This window comes from Salvelinus alpinus, chromosome 22 (genome assembly GCF_045679555.1).
Source record: "Salvelinus alpinus chromosome 22, SLU_Salpinus.1, whole genome shotgun sequence".
In the NCBI taxonomy this organism is placed as follows: domain Eukaryota; kingdom Metazoa; phylum Chordata; class Actinopteri; order Salmoniformes; family Salmonidae; genus Salvelinus; species Salvelinus alpinus.
Window position 1 is genome coordinate 47,818,117 of NC_092107.1, and position 16,201 is coordinate 47,834,317.

At 45.8% G+C, this 16,201-nt stretch overlaps 1 pseudogene; it reads right to left on the reverse strand.

Annotated features, from left to right (window-relative positions):
• Positions 1 to 5,649: 5,649 nt before the first annotated feature.
• LOC139549571 (diacylglycerol O-acyltransferase 2 pseudogene) lies at positions 5,650 to 9,696 on the reverse strand (annotated as a pseudogene).
• Positions 9,697 to 16,201: the final 6,505 nt, after the last annotated feature.

Genomic DNA, 16,201 nt, shown 5'->3' on the forward strand with positions numbered 1-16,201 from the left:
GTGGTACAGAACGGCATGGCAAGATGCAGTAGATGGTATAGAGTACGGTATATACATATGAGATGAGTACTGTAGGGTATGTAAACATAAAGTGGCATAGTTTAAAGTGGCTAGTGGTACATGTATTACATAAAGATGGCAAGATGCAGTAGATGATATAGAGTACAGTATATACATATGAGATGGGTAATGTAGGGTATGTAAACATTATATTAAGTGGCATTGTTTAAAGTGGCTAGTGGTACATTTTTACATAATTTCCATCAATTCCCATTTTTAAAGTGGCTGGAGTTGAGTCAGTATGTTGGCAGCGGCCGCTAAATGTTAGTGGTGGCTGTTTAACAGTCTGATGGCCTTGAGATAGAAGCTGTTTTTCAGTCTCTCGGTCCCTGCTTTGATGCACCTGTACTGACCTCGCCTTCTGGATGATAGCGGGGTGAACAGGCAGTGGCTTGGGTGGTTGTTGTCCTTGATGATCTTTATGGCCTTCCTGACTGCCAATCCTAACCTGTTACGTTAATTATCCTAACCTGTTACATTAATTATCCTAACATGTTACGTTAATTATCCTAACCTGCTACGTTAATTATCCTAACCTGTTACGTTAATTATCCTAACATGTTACGTTAATTATCCTAACCTGTTACGTTAATTATCCTAACCTGTTACGTTAATTATCCTAACCTGTTACGTTAATTATCCTAACCTGTTAAGTTAATTATCCTAACCGGTTACGTTAATTATCCTAACCTGTTATGTTAATTATCCTAACATGTTATGTTAATTATCCTAACCTGTTACGTTAATTATCCTAACCTGTTACGTTAATTATCCTAACCTGTTACGTTAATTATCCTAACCTGTTACGTTAATTATCCTAACCTGTTAAGTTAATTATCCTAACCGGTTACGTTAATTATCCTAACCTGTTATGTTAATTATCCTAACCTGTTATGTTAATTATCCTAACCTGTTACGTTAATTATCCTAACCTGTTATGTTAATTATCCTAACATGTTATGTTAATTATCCTAACCTGTTACGTTAATTATCCTAACCTGTTATGTTAATTATCCTAACCTGCTACATTAATTATCCTAACATGCTGCTTAAGTTCTCCTAACCTGCTACGAATGGTCAATTCTGGTCAATTCTGACATAAAGTGTATCCCATCTAGTCAAACCCCCTGTAACTGTTAGCAGAGAGGAAGAGGCGAAGTGAGAGGATTTTCTCCACCCAAAAAATTTGTCCATGTTAAGCAGATCATGAATTATTAAAGCAAGTGAGGAGTTTTTTTGTATGGGGGCAATGAGAGTACGTTGAATTTAGTCAAGATAAACATGAATTGCTATTTTGATACGTAATGCTTATTTGATCTAATAGACGTTTGGTAATGCTTTAGGTTGTTAGGAGTGTACTGATATAAGTGTGATGCAAGTGACATCCTGGCAACTTTGAGAAAAAACAAACACTTTATATCAGAGCTGTCCCTGCTGAAATTCGAGACAGTCTATGCATATTCATGAGGTTGATTCATTTGTAATACCTTTGCCATAGAATTCAGGCGGTTGACGACAACACCTCTCATCGAATATTGAACATCCCTCATTGAATATTCACCACCCCTCAATGAATATTCAAAGTAAATTGATGGAGAAGAGACCACTCTTAGGAAGTTTTCCCATAACAAAGGGGTCGAATACTTATCGATTCAAGACGTTTCAGCTTTTCATTTTTTATTCATTTGTAAAAATGTAAAAACAATTCCACTTTGACATTATGGGGTATTGTGTGTAGGCCAGTGACAAAAAAATCTAAATGTAATCAATTTTAAATTCAGGATGTAACAACTAAATGTGGAAAAAGGTCAAGGGGTGTGAATACTTCCTAAAGGCCCTGTAACTGAAGGTGTTTACTACTGGTTTCAGAGCTGAGGTGAGAGAAGTTGTCCACCATGTTTTGTGTTTTGGCAAGGGTTGTGCGACGTCACGCACCCAAGAAGGCTCAACCAATCAGCCAACAGATATTATTGACTGCCTCCAGGGATAGACCCAGTCCGGTATTAGCTAGAACGTCGCGACTCTGCCCACCTGTAGGGTAAACAGCCTGTGGTTACCTAGGTTACCCCATCGGCTCACAGCAACAACAAAAAAATCAAACACAATGTTCTTGTTGTCTGCTTGTTTTAGACAATTACAACACTGCGTTTTAGAATAAGGCTGTAACGTAACAAAATGTGGAAAAAGTCAAGGGGTCTGAATTCTTTCTGAACGCACTGTATGTCTCTGGCTCTAATCAGCACTACTCCCTATTCATCAACCTCAGCTGCAGAAAGACTCCCTAGAGAGAACACTGGCAGAGAGACACAAGACCAGACAGAGAGGGACAGAGAGGAGGGATGGAGGGACAAAGCACAGTAGAGGAGGGGCTGCATCCCAAATTAAACCCTACTCCCTATGTAGTGCACTACAAAATGACTTCACTACATAAGGAATAGGGTGCCATTTGGGACGCATCGGAGAGTGATGAGAGGTCAGTATTTTTTTTATACCTTTATTTAACGAGGCAAGTCAGTTAAGAACAAATTCTTATTTACAATGACGGCCTAGGAACAGTGGGTTAACTGCCTTGTTCAGGGGGCAGAACGACAGATTTTTACCTTGTCAGCTTGGGGATTCGATCCAGCAACCTTTCGGTTACTGGTCCAACGCTCTAACCACTAGATAACCCGCCGTGTTGGTGACAGCAACACTGTGTTTTAACATGCTTGTTAAGCGGAGCGACACAGGGGAACCCAAGAGCAGACTCAGATGAGGAAACAGAGATGTTACACAGGGAGATGTGGAGTGCAGATCCGGGGAAGCTCGGATGAGTTGCAGAAAAACCAGATGTGTAGAGCGAGGTTGGAGTGAGCTGGGTAGAACAGGGTTAACAGGTCCTGATGGGAATCCAAGGTAGTGGTGGTGAGTAAAATTCAGAGCAAGGTAGTTGGGAGGTGAGATGTGGAACAGGAGACAGGAGCCAGAGACAGAGCGGTAAACTGCAATGAGAGGATAAACAGTGTCAGACAGGGAAACAGGCACAGCAGAGTAACAGGATCTTGAATAATCATAAATGGCTAGAATCATGATCTGACTGAGCAGAGATTACGATCTGGCAGAGTGGAAGTGGCAGGACTGAGTATTTGTAGAGGTCTTGATTATGGAACGAGTTGCAGCTGGTAGGGATCTGCTCTGACTCCAGCACACCTGTCTCCAACCACACAATCACACAGAGAGGGAGAGAGAAAGAGTGTACAAGGGGAGTAACTGCAGGTGAAGAAGACACCGGTTGAACACCAGAGGGCGTAGCAGGAGCAGATGTGCTTATCGACTGTGAATCTCACTCCCCTGACAATGACTTACCACAGTGTTTCATCATTTTGTGATATACTGATATTCGTTGTTGCATTTCATAAGGTCTGCTCAATAATACTTGTTACAGCAATGCATACTTTGAGGTTCTGTTGATGTAAAAAGCTCTATTACCAGATAAAGTAGGCTTCTTGACACAGAGGCTTATGGCACCCTAAAGTAGGCTCTATAACAGAGGGTTCTGTTAAGTCAGGCTTATGACAGCTTAAAGTAGGCTCTATAACAGAGGGTTCTGTTAAGTCAGGCTTACGACAGCATAAAGTAGGCTCTATGACAGAGGGTTCTGATATGTCAGGCTTACGACAGCCTAAAATAGGCTCTATAACAGAGGGTTCTGTTAAGTCAGGCTTACGACAGCCTAAAATAGGCTCTATAACAGAGGGTTCTGTTAAGTCAGGCTTACGACAGCCTAAAATAGGCTCTATAACAGAGCGTTCTGTTAAGTCAGGCTTACGACAGCTTAAAATAGGCTCTATAACGTCAGGCTTTCGACAGCATAAGGTAGGCTCTATGACAGAGGGTTGAAGTTCTACAGTATGTGATGACAGCAGTAGGCTTGGCCGTATACCGTATACACCGTATACCGGGGTATTTGGAAAAATATTTAACATCTTTTTAATACAGTCAATACCGTTGAAACAATTTATTTTAAGTATTTTTATTCATTTTAATATTTGTAGCTACTTTTTAAGTAGGTGCCTGCAGTCAACTTGTGCAATACGCTAGGAGATAAAAGAAAATTGCTTTCTTCATTTCACCTGTCACATTATTATGAAGTTTATGGTAGTCCCCAGTCACGTGTCATATGGTGTTTGTTTACAAGCACACAACGATGAGTGACCGGCGCCTTGTGAGTCGCCATCTCTACGTCATCTTGTATTCTGTAACTAGATCCCTTGCGCGTGTTGCACAACAGTGAATGCAGCTTCGCTTCTAGTCCTTAGGAAACTGTGCAGTATTATTTTATTTATTTATGTATTATTATTATTTATTTGATTTACAGTATTTTTATTTATTAGATATTTACCAGATAGATATCTTAGAACTATTACGTTAACTGTCTAAAATGTGCTAAATGCTCAGCAGTTCTGCATTTGGTTTGCTAATTTAGTAGCTTGTTAGCTATCTAGCTAGCATTTTTTAGTTACTTGTGTGGTTTAGGTCAGAAACTGTACAAAATGTTTGCAATGCGCTCGTTAGCATTTAGTTAGCATTCTCTATGGGATTTTACATGTACTTGTTAGCATTGCTAACAGTGAGGTTTGGAAACAGCGCCCCTTGTGCTCAGTGCCGGTATTACTGAATATCACGGTATGGCACAAGGTCGGTATAAAGGTTTGACAATCTGGATACCGCCCAAGCCCAGACAGCAGTCTGTTTCTGCCCGAGAATCATTTCCCTCTCAGTGCAACCAGCCGGCAGGTCAGAGCTCAACTGGTTAGACTGTCTCTGTCATCACAGCCCAGTCCTAATTATGTTTGACTCAACTCCTGGCTCTCACACGCACACACCTCACTTATCTTCTTGGCACACCAACCACCCACCCAGACACACACACACACATCCCCCATATCAACTGCGTTCCCGATGTGAAGGAATATACTCCTTCAGAGAAGACCAGTGTAAAGTATATGCTCCGGTCATAGGGTAAAGGACATAGAGAATTACTGTGAGATATCTCAATGACACTAATAAATTATGGATCTAAAAACAAGAAATTGTCCTTTCCTGAGGCGGTGGGGTGTTTGATGAATTTACAGCGTTGTGTTACTGTGTTGTGCAAATGGTTGGAGTAATTATGTTACTATGCATGGAACTGGTTTAAACTGTTTGGCTAAGGTATCTAAGACACAGACACCCACACACACACACACACACTGAGATGGAGGAAATCTAGGCCACCCAAAGGTAATTAGAGCTGCTAAATGTAAGTGAACAATGGTGAGATCAAAAAATTATTTAAAAATGCAAAGGGATATTCGATATTAACGATGTATCAGGTGACAAGGATGTCAATAGTGTGTGTGTGTGTGTGTGTGTGTGTGTGTGTGTGTGTGTGTGTGTGTGTGTGTGTGTGTGTGTGTGTGTGTGTGTGTGTGTGTGTGTGTGTGTGTGTGTGTGTGTGTGTGTGTGTGTGTGTGTGTGTGTGTGTGTGGTTCAGTTGTATTGTCATGGTAGTTGGTGAGGCAGAGTGTGTTCTCTTTCTTAAAATAAATAAATTAAACTGGTCAAAACTGACCCTCACCACAAGTCAAATTTATTGAAATAGAAAGTCATACTTTTCAATATATTACTCTAGTGCACAACTTATTCAAAAAGGTTTGAGTTATTATACATGAAAGACTGTTAATAAGATCCCTGATAAACTCCCTGATAACCTTCACTCAGATTGCTGCTGGTAACTACAAAGTCTGATTGTACTCAACATGTCCGCCCAGTATATTTCTTTATAAATCCTTAGTCACACAATCAATCACTGTTGTTGTTTTTTTTATGAAATGGAGAGTATAAATCACGTGCGCTGTTCCAATTGTAGTCTTTAAAAAAAAGTGATTCAAAAATTATATCACAAGGACAGATTACGTAAACAAGCACCTGCCCAAATTACGTGAGATTTGTGTTGATTCTTACAGTAAATACAGTCAGAAGCTATTCGCCAGGCATCTTGGGTAATCCAGGGATCAATGATTGTGACCTCTCTGGATCAGATGCTCTAGTTGGAATGTGTGGATTGAAATCGTCTCACTGTGGAGATCAATAGACTACAATATCATTCACTATGTCCTCGTGGGGAGCTGTCTAAATGATTGGTCTATACGATCCGTAGCTCGTGGCTGTCTGAGAGTCCACAGCTGGTCTTGTGTTCATTGAAGAGCTTGGCCAGGGATTCCATGTATAGGCCATGATAGTGGTCCACCTCCTTTTGAGTGGGAGAAGGCCTCTTGGGCACTGGGATAGGACTACCCACTACAGTGGTGACCGGGCAGTGGTAAGGCATCCAGAACCAGCGTTCACCTACAAACAGACACGGGGAAAAGCTCATGATCTTCTTAAAGAGTTGCTGTAACCTCCAGCCCACACTCCCCTCTGGGAAGATCACCTGGTGGAACATATTGTTCTCCCCATACGAGTAGACGGGCACCAGGTCAGCCCCAAACTCCAGGGCCACGCGGACGAAGCCTTTCCTCTGTTTCATAACCACAGTGTTGACCCCAGGCAGGCTCAACAGTGACTCAGCAGCGCCCCCTATCACAATCACCACCGCATTGCCTTGTCCACTTTTAGACAGAAGGTGCGCAAGACTGGGCTTGCTGACTGGACAACAACCTGTGGCCATGGCATATTCCCTGTAGAGGGGGATCTTGAAGAGGCCACCCAGGATGCAGAGGCAGGAGCGCACCCCGGGAAAGAGGTCCATAAAGCCACAGGCCTCGGTGCTAAAAGAGGCAAAGGCTCCGATACTGAACACCCCATGAGGATGACACCCTAAGATGTAGTTCTTGTTCGGGTTCAACTCCGCCGTTTTCACTAACTTCATTGGAAAGTAGTCCCTAACGTGCTTCCACACTTTCCAGTTTCTCACAAATGCACTTCTCCTACCCCCTCTTTCAGGTGTGTGCCAGTCCGTCAACTGCCACACGAAGTAGAGAACAGGCAGCGGCCACAGAGAGGTCAACAGAAGGTACATCATCAATCCAATACAAGCCGGACCTAACAGGACAAAGCTACATATCCATTTCAGAACACTGATATTCTCCAGGAACTCCTTGTGTTGACTCTTTTCCTGCTTCATCCCTGCAACATTTTCTGTAGTTTTTCCACCCCAAAAAAAAGTGTTTATAGCGTGACTCCACGAACAAGAACAACTGTCTGGAGAGCACTAGTACCCTGTATGGACGTACTTTGACCACAGATCAACTGAGGCTGCAGAGATAACGATTACTTCCACTCCCCCGACACTTTGACACACTGACGAGCTATCACTTTCAAAGATAAACATTACATAGTCCAAATCTAACATGAATGGGTGCGATCCCGATTGAGGCTGTTCTCTCTGATAGATCCACAGAACCTGGAGAGACAGCCCGGTCTCATAGACGGCTCCACAGAACCTGGAGAGACAGCCCGGTCTCATAGACGGCTCCACAGAACCTGGAGAGACAGCCCGGTCTCATAGACGGCTCCACGGAACCTGGAGAGACAGCCTGGTCTCATAGACGGCTCCACGGAACCTGGAGAGACAGCCCGGTCTCATAGACGGCTCCACGGAACCTGGAGAGACAGCCCGGTCTCATATACGACTCCACAGAACCTGGAGAGACAGCCCGGTCTCATAGACGGCTCCACAGAACCTGGAGAGACAGCCCGGTCTCATAGACGGCTCCACAGAACCTGGAGAGACAGCCCGGTCTCATAGACGGCTCCACAGAACCTGGAGAGACAGCCCGGTCTCATAGACAGCTCCACAGAACCTGGAGAGACAGCCCGGTCTCATAGACGGCTCCACGGAACCTGGAGAGACAGCCCGGTCTCATAGACGGCTCCACAGAACCTGGAGAGACAGCCCGGTCTCATAGACGGCTCCACAGAACCTGGAGAGACAGCCCGGTCTCATAGACGGCTCCACGGAACCTGGAGAGACAGCCCGGTCTCATAGACGGCTCCACAGAACCTGGAGAGACAGCCCGGTCTCATAGACAAGACGTAACATAGTAATTGTAAATTCAGGACACTCAAATAAGTATGATATGATACATTTGGTATTGCTACATAAGACAGTCAAAAAAACAAATGTGGGGTGGGTTGGTCACGAGTTCGAATCTCATCACGGATAACTTTAGCATTTCAGCTAATTAACAACTTTTCAACTACACAGAACAAAAATAACAATGCAACATGTAAAGTGTTGGTCGCAAATCTCAGGATATAAAATGCATGCGGAAAAAAACAGAAATATTGGCAATAGGAATAGGAAAATAAATAACTCACGATCTGCAGCAATCCTTTAAGTGGACCACAAAAAAATATGAAATACTAAGTATTAAATACTAAGAATAAGTGACAAAGAACAAATATACATTGAACTAAAATATAAGTGTTGGTCCCATGTTTCATGATCTGAAATAAAAAATCCCAAAAATGTTCCATACACACAAAAAGCTGAGGAGTATTTCTGTCTGTAATAAAGCTCTTTTATGGGGAAAAGCTCATTCTGATTGGCTGGGCCTGGCTCCCCAGTGCGTGGGCCTGTCTGCTGTGTTGGTGATCCTATGCCCTCCCAGGCCCACCCATGGCTACATGTGAAATCAATAGACTAGGGCCTAATCAATTTATTTAAATGGACTTATTTCCTTATATGAACTGTAACTCAGTAAAAACATTGAAATTGTTACATGTTACGCTGATATTTTTGTTCAGTATACTTAATATGTTTTAGCTAGTAGTCAGCTAGCCACTGCTAGCGGTCATCAGCTAACCTTTAGCCCGGACAACTCCTGCCAGTCTGCACAGCGTGATTCAACACAGAGCTTATCGGACTTCTTTTTCTCCATATCTCCGGATTCCTACCGCAAGCTCTGCATCTCTTCACCTGGATCATCGCAGCTAGCTAGCTGCTATCCGATTGGCTTCTCCTGGCTAACGTCTCTGTCCCGAAGCAAGCACCAATCAGCCTGGAGCTAGTCTATGCTAGGCCCATCTCCCGGCTAGCTGAAGAGGTCCATCAGCCACTCCTTGGGCTACAATACCTATTTTGCCAATTTACCTGGACCCCTTTTATTGCCGATACGCAGCCCCGCCGATCCATCATGACTGGACTACCGACGTAATCTGCCCGAGTTTTTTTTTTCAAAAGGCTCCTCCGTCGCAACGTCCCCTGAATGCCCATCTGCTAGCCTGCTAACCGCGGCCCGCTAGCTGTCTAGAGCACACCGGACTGTTAGCTGAAGAGGTCCATCAGCCAATTTCCCTGGGCTACAATACCTATTTTGCCAATTGGCCTGGACCCTTTTACTACACGACCCCTGCTGATTCATTACGACTGGTCTGCCGACGTAACCGCACGAGGGGGCTACAACAGACTTCTTCCGTCGCGACGTCCCTCTAAGGCCCTTCTGCTAGCCTGCTTGCCCCGGCCCGCTAGCTGTCTGAATCGCCATGTCTCCAGTCCGCCCAGCTACTCACTGGAACCAATGATCACTCGGCTACGCATGCCTCTCCCTAATGTCAATATGCCTTGTCCATTGCTGTTTTCTCACTGAGGCTTCCTCCACTCTGCTCTCTATAGGGTCAACCCCTCTGTCTCTCACCGAGGCTTCCATGTAGCTAGGGGTAGGGTTGAACCAGGATGTGGACATGAATCCAGAGGTAGGGTTGTGGTTTAGCTAATTTAGGAATAATCTTGTTTTCTCATCCTGTATACAACATATCTCCCTACCCCCTCCCTCTCTCGCTCCCACCCTCCCTCCCTCTCCTCTCTCCCCCTCTCTCGAGTCAGCCTGCAGTGTAAATATATTGACCGTTCTCCCTGTTTGCTTGTCCTATTGATCGGCTGACTCCAGTCCAGCTGTCTGCTGTTTGCAATAGACAGGGCACACTGAGCTCAACACAGAACACCCCTCAGCCTGTTGTTAGAGAGACAGAACACCCCTCAGCCTGTTGTTAGACAGACAGAACACCGCTCAGCCCTCACAGGGATATAGACAGAACACCCCTCAGCCTGTTGTTAGACAGACAGAATACCCCTCAGCCTGATGTTAGACAGACAGAACACCCCTCAGCCTGTTGTTAGATAGACAGAACACCCCTCAGCCTGTTGTTAGACAGACAGAACACCCCTCAGCCTGTTGTTAGACAGACAGAACACCCCTCAGCCTGTTGTTAGACAGACAGAATACCCCTCAGCCTGATGTTAGACAGACAGAACACCCCTCAGCCTGTTGTTAGATAGACAGAACACCCCTCAGCCTGTTGTTAGACAGACAGAACACCCCTCAGCCTGTTGTTAGATAGACAGAACACCCCTCAGCCTGTTGTTAGAGAGACAGAACACCCCTCAGCCTGTTGTTAGACAGACAGAACACCGCTCAGCCCTCACAGGGATATAGACAGAACACCCCTCAGCCTGTTGTTAGACAGACAGAATACCCCTCAGCCTGATGTTAGACAGACAGAACACCCCTCAGCCTGTTGTTAGATAGACAGAACACCCCTCAGCCTGTTGTTAGACAGACAGAACACCCCTCAGCCTGTTGTTAGACAGACAGAACACCCCTCGGCATGTTGTTAGACAGACAGAACACCCCTCAGCCTGTTGTTAGACAGACAGAACACCCCTCAGCCTGTTGTTAGATAAACAGAACACCCCTCAGCCTGATGTTAGACAGACAGAACACCCCTCAGCCTGTTGTTAGACAGACAGAACACCCCTCAGCCTGATGTTAGATAGACAGAACACCCCTCAGCCTGATGTTAGATAGACAGAACACCCCTCAGCCTGTTGTTAGACAGATAGAACACCCCTCAGCCTGTTGTTAGATAAACAGAACACCCCTCAGCCTGTTGTTAGACAGATAGAACACCCCTCAGCCTGTTGTTAGATAAACAGAACACCCCTCAGCCTGTTGTTAGACAGATAGAACACCCCTCAGCCTGTTGTTAGATAAACAGAACACCCCTCAGCCTGTTGTTAGACAGATAGAACACCCCTCAGCCTGTTGTTAGATAAACAGAACACCCCTCAGCCTGTTGTTAGATAGACAGAACACCCCTCAGCCTGTTGTTAGATAGACAGAACACCCCTCAGCCTGTTGTTAGACAGACAGAACACCCCTCAGCCTGTTGTTAGATAGACAGAACACCCCTCAGCCTGTTGTTAGATAAACAGACAGACAGAACACCCCTCAGCCTGTTGTTAGACAGACAGAACACCTCTCAGCCTGTTGTTAGACAGACAGAACACCCCTCAGCCTGTTGTTAGACAGACAGAACACCCCTCAGCCTGTTGTTAGACAGACAGAACACCCCTCAGCCTGTTGTTAGATAAACAGACAGACAGAACACCCCTCAGCCTGTTGTTAGACAGACAGAACACCCCTCAGCCTGTTGTTAGACAGACAGAACACCCCTCAGCCTGTTGTTAGATAAACAGAACACCCCTCAGCCTGTTGTTAGACAGACAGAACACCTCTCAGCCTGTTGTTAGACAGACAGAACACCCCTCAGCCTGTTGTTAGATAAACAGAACACCCCTCAGCCTGTTGTTAGACAGACAGAACACCCCTCAGCCTGTTGTTAGATAAACAGACAGACAGAACACCCCTCAGCCTGTTGTTAGACAGACAGAACACCCCTCAGCCTGTTGTTAGATAGACAGAACACCCCTCAGCCTGTTGTTAGACAGACAGAACACCCCTCAGCCTGTTGTTAGATAGACAGAACACCCCTCAGCCTGTTGTTAGACAGACAGAACACCCCTCAGCCTGATGTTAGACAGACAGAACACCCCTCAGCCTGTTGTTAGATAAACAGACAGAACACCCCTCAGCCTGTTGTTAGACAGACAGAACACCCCTCAGCCTGTTGTTAGACAGACAGAACACCCCTCAGCCTGATGTTAGACAGACAGAACACCCCTCAGCCTGTTGTTAGACAGACAGAACACCCCTCAGCCTGTTGTTAGACAGACAGAACACCCCTCAGCCTGATGTTAGACAGACAGAACACCCCTCAGCCTGTCGTTAGACAGACAGAACACCCCTCAGCCCTCACAAGGAGGTGTATCACAACACACACACTCAAATACATACACAGGCAGAGAGAAATAATCATAGTGTATAACTTTTACAAACCACTGACGAGATAAGTTTATAGCCTAATCCTCCCCTAACACATAGGCCCAATCCCAAGTCAACCCCTAAGCCTTAAACCATATGCACTTGTTGTAAGCAATATGGTAATAGCTCTACCTTGCCCTGTGATAGGCTAAGTGGACGTTTCACCAGTTTACTTACACCAATCATATCCTCTCAGATCTTCACAAGTGAATAGAGCGTAGGGTTTAGAGGTCCATTTGAGATTGGGCCTGAGAGACACTTCTTCCTCGACTGACAGTTCAATCAAACCCAAGCAGCAGCAATACACCCTGGCTTCCATTCGCACCGCAGACAGGACATAAAGTGATTTATCCCTCAGTCAATGTGTTTCCCAATGAGCTTTGTGCTCCTACGGCTCTTCTCTCTCTGTCGTTGTCTGAAACATTTGGTCCCCGAGTATGTTTTTTTACAACGTTCTTCGGAGGTTGTGTCATGGTCTCTTGGAGGTTTTGTCTAGTTCCCGGTTTGTCCCGGGACGTCACGTGATGGTCGTAAAATAAATGTTTTTTTTGCACCCTAGTTTCATTACACGTCACCTCTTGTTACTGTTGCCTTGCCCATCAAGGTCCTGATTGGTGATCCACTGATCCAATCACAGTTGTTTGTCTTTTGGCAATGCAAGGGACACCCACACATTGCTTTTAACATAGTGTTTACAACTTCAATATTTGACACATTTTGACATACATGATTACAATAGCTTGGTTCTTTGTTATAGGGTCGAAAAGGTTGGAGAAGTGGTTTATCCATACATCTCCATTTTGGATAGATAACTCTTTGTGTTGTTTATTCAGTGTTTCACGGAAGTGACTTGATATTCTGGAATCTTCCATCTCTCTAGCTAGGGTTCTAATTGGCCAACAGATTTTCATGCAAATATTCTAAAATCTGCATAATGAAAATATGCTACTTTTCCCATCAGTGGTGTGTTCAGAGCAAATGTACTTGGTTTGAATATAAATCAGTGCGCATTGACGTAGTGCACACAAAAATAAATATTAAAGTTTTCATGTACTGAATAAAAATCTAAAGTTCAATGTGTTCCCATCGAGCATTACGGTCAGATGCCGAGCAGTTGCCATACCAGGCGGTGATGCAACCGGTCAGGATGCTCTCGATGGTGCAGCTGTATACATTTTTGAGGCTCTGGGGATCCATGCCAAATCTTATCAGAATCGTGAGGGGAATAGGTTTTGTCGTGCCCTCTTCACGAATGTTTTGGTGTGTTTGGACCATGATAGTTTGATGGTGATGTGGACACCAAGGAACTTGAAACTCTCAACCTGCTCCACTACAGCCTCGTCGATATTAATGGGGGCGTGCTCGGCCCTCCTTTTCCTGTTAGTCCACAATCATCTCCTTTGTCTTGCTCACGTTGAGGGAGAGGTTGTTGTCCTGGCACCACACTGCCAGGTCTCTGACCTCCAACCTGTTCATGTCATTCTGATCTTCCTGCTTGGTATTTGAACTCACAACCTCTTGGTTCATTCTGATCTTCCTGCTTGGTATTTGAACTCACAACCTCTTGGTTCATTCTGATCTTCCTGCCATGTCAATAATATCATGTCTGTATTAATGACTGACTTCACTGGCAGGCCTATTCACCGGCAGGCCTATTCACCAGCAGGCCTATTCACCGGCAGGCCTATTCACCGGCAGGCACATTCACCGGCAGGCCTATTCACCGGCAGGCCTATTGAACTGCCTGCCTATTGAACTGCCTGCCTATTCACCGGCAGGCCTATTGAACTGCCTGCCTATTGAACTGCCTGCCTATTCACCGGCAGGCCTATTCACCGGCAGGCCTATTGAACTGCCTGCCTATTGAACTGCCTGCCTATTCACCGGCAGGCCTATTGAACTGCCTGCCTATTGAACTGCCTGCCTATTCACCGGCAGGCCTATTGAACTGCCTGCCTATTCACCGGCAGGCCTATTGAACTGCCTGCCTATTCACCGGCAGGCCTATTGAACTGCCCGCCTATTCACCGGCAGGCCTATTGAACTGCCTGCCTATTCACCGGCAGGCCTATTCACCGGCAGGCCTATTGAACTGCCTGCCTATTAAACTGCCTGCCTATTCACCGGCAGGCCTATTGAACTGCCTGCCTATTGAACTGCCTGCCTATTCACCGGCAGGCCTATTGAACTGCCTGCCTATTGAACTGCCTGCCTATTCACCGGCAGGCCTATTGAACTGCCTGCCTATTGAACTGCCTGCCTATTCACCGGCAGGCCTATTCACCGGCAGGCCTATTGAACTGCCTGCCTATTCACCGGCAGGCCTATTGAACTGCCTGCCTATTGAACTACCTGCCTATTCACCGGCAGGCCTATTCACCGGCAGGCCTATTGAACTGCCTGCCTATTGAACTGCCTGCCTATTCACCGGCAGGCCTATTGAACTGCCTGCCTATTGAACTGCCTGCCTATTCACCGGCAGGCCTATTGAACTGCCTGCCTATTCACCGGCAGGCCTATTGAACTGCCTGCCTATTCACCGGCAGGCCTATTGAACTGCCTGCCTATTGAACTGCCTGCCTATTCACCGGCAGGCCTATTCACCGGCAGGCCTATTGAACTGCCTGCCTATTGAACTGCCTGCCTATTCACCGGCAGGCCTATTGAACTGCCTGCCTATTCACCGGCAGGCCTATTGAACTGCCTGCCTATTCACCGGCAGGCCTATTGAACTGCCTGCCTATTCACCGGCAGGCCTATTGAACTGCCTGCCTATTGAACTGCCTGCCTATTCACCGGCAGGCCTATTGAACTGCCTGCCTATTGAACTGCCTGCCTATTCACCGGCAGGCCTATTGAACTGCCTGCCTATTCACCGGCAGGCCTATTGAACTGCCTGCCTATTCACCGGCAGGCCTATTGAACTGCCTGCCTATTGAACTGCCTGCCTATTCACCGGCAGGCCTATTGAACTGCCTGCCTATTGAACTGCCTGCCTATTCACCGGCAGGCCTATTGAACTGCCTGCCTATTGAACTGCCTGCCTATTCACCGGCAGGCCTATTCCTACACGTTTAACTTCAAAGTAAACCCCAGGTCGGTTAAAATAACACCGAAGAAAAAGGATTACATAGTGACATAGTGACATAGTGACATAGTGACATAGTGACTCAGGAGTAACATTAAATATAGAATACTATAACCTAACAACATAAGACAACTATACTGAAAAACAAAACTCAAATTGCTGAAATACTATAATTAATAACCAGAGTGTTGATTTGCTTAAATCACTGAAGACCACAGGTTCTTTAACCTTTATTTAACTAGGAAAGTCAGTTAAGAACACATTCTTATTTTCAATGACGGCCTAGGAACGGTGGGTTAACTGCCTTGTTCAGGTGGCAGAACGACAGATTTATACCTTGTCAGCTCGGGGATGCTAGTCCAACGCTCTAACCACTAGGCTACCTGCCGCCTCTACACTCTAACCACTAGCCTACCCTGCCACCTCTACACTCTAACCACTAGGCTACCCTGCCGCCTCTACACTCTAACCACTAGGCTACCCTGCCGCCTCTACACTCTAACCACTAGGCTACCCTGCCGCCTCTACACTCTAACCACTAGGCTACCCTGCCGCCTCTACACTCTAACCACTAGGCTACCCTGTCGCCTCTACACTCTAACCACTAGGCCACCCTGCCACCTCCACACTCTAACCACTAGCCTACCCTGCCGCCTATACACTCTAACCACTAGCCTACCCTGTCGCCTCTACACTCTAACCACTAGGCCACCCTGCCACCTCCACACTCTAACCACTAGCCTACCCTGCCACCTATACACTCTAACCACTAGGCTACCCTACCGCCTCTACACTCTAACCACTAGCCTACCCTGCCACCTCTACACTCTAACCACTAGGCTACCCTGCCACCTATACACTCTAA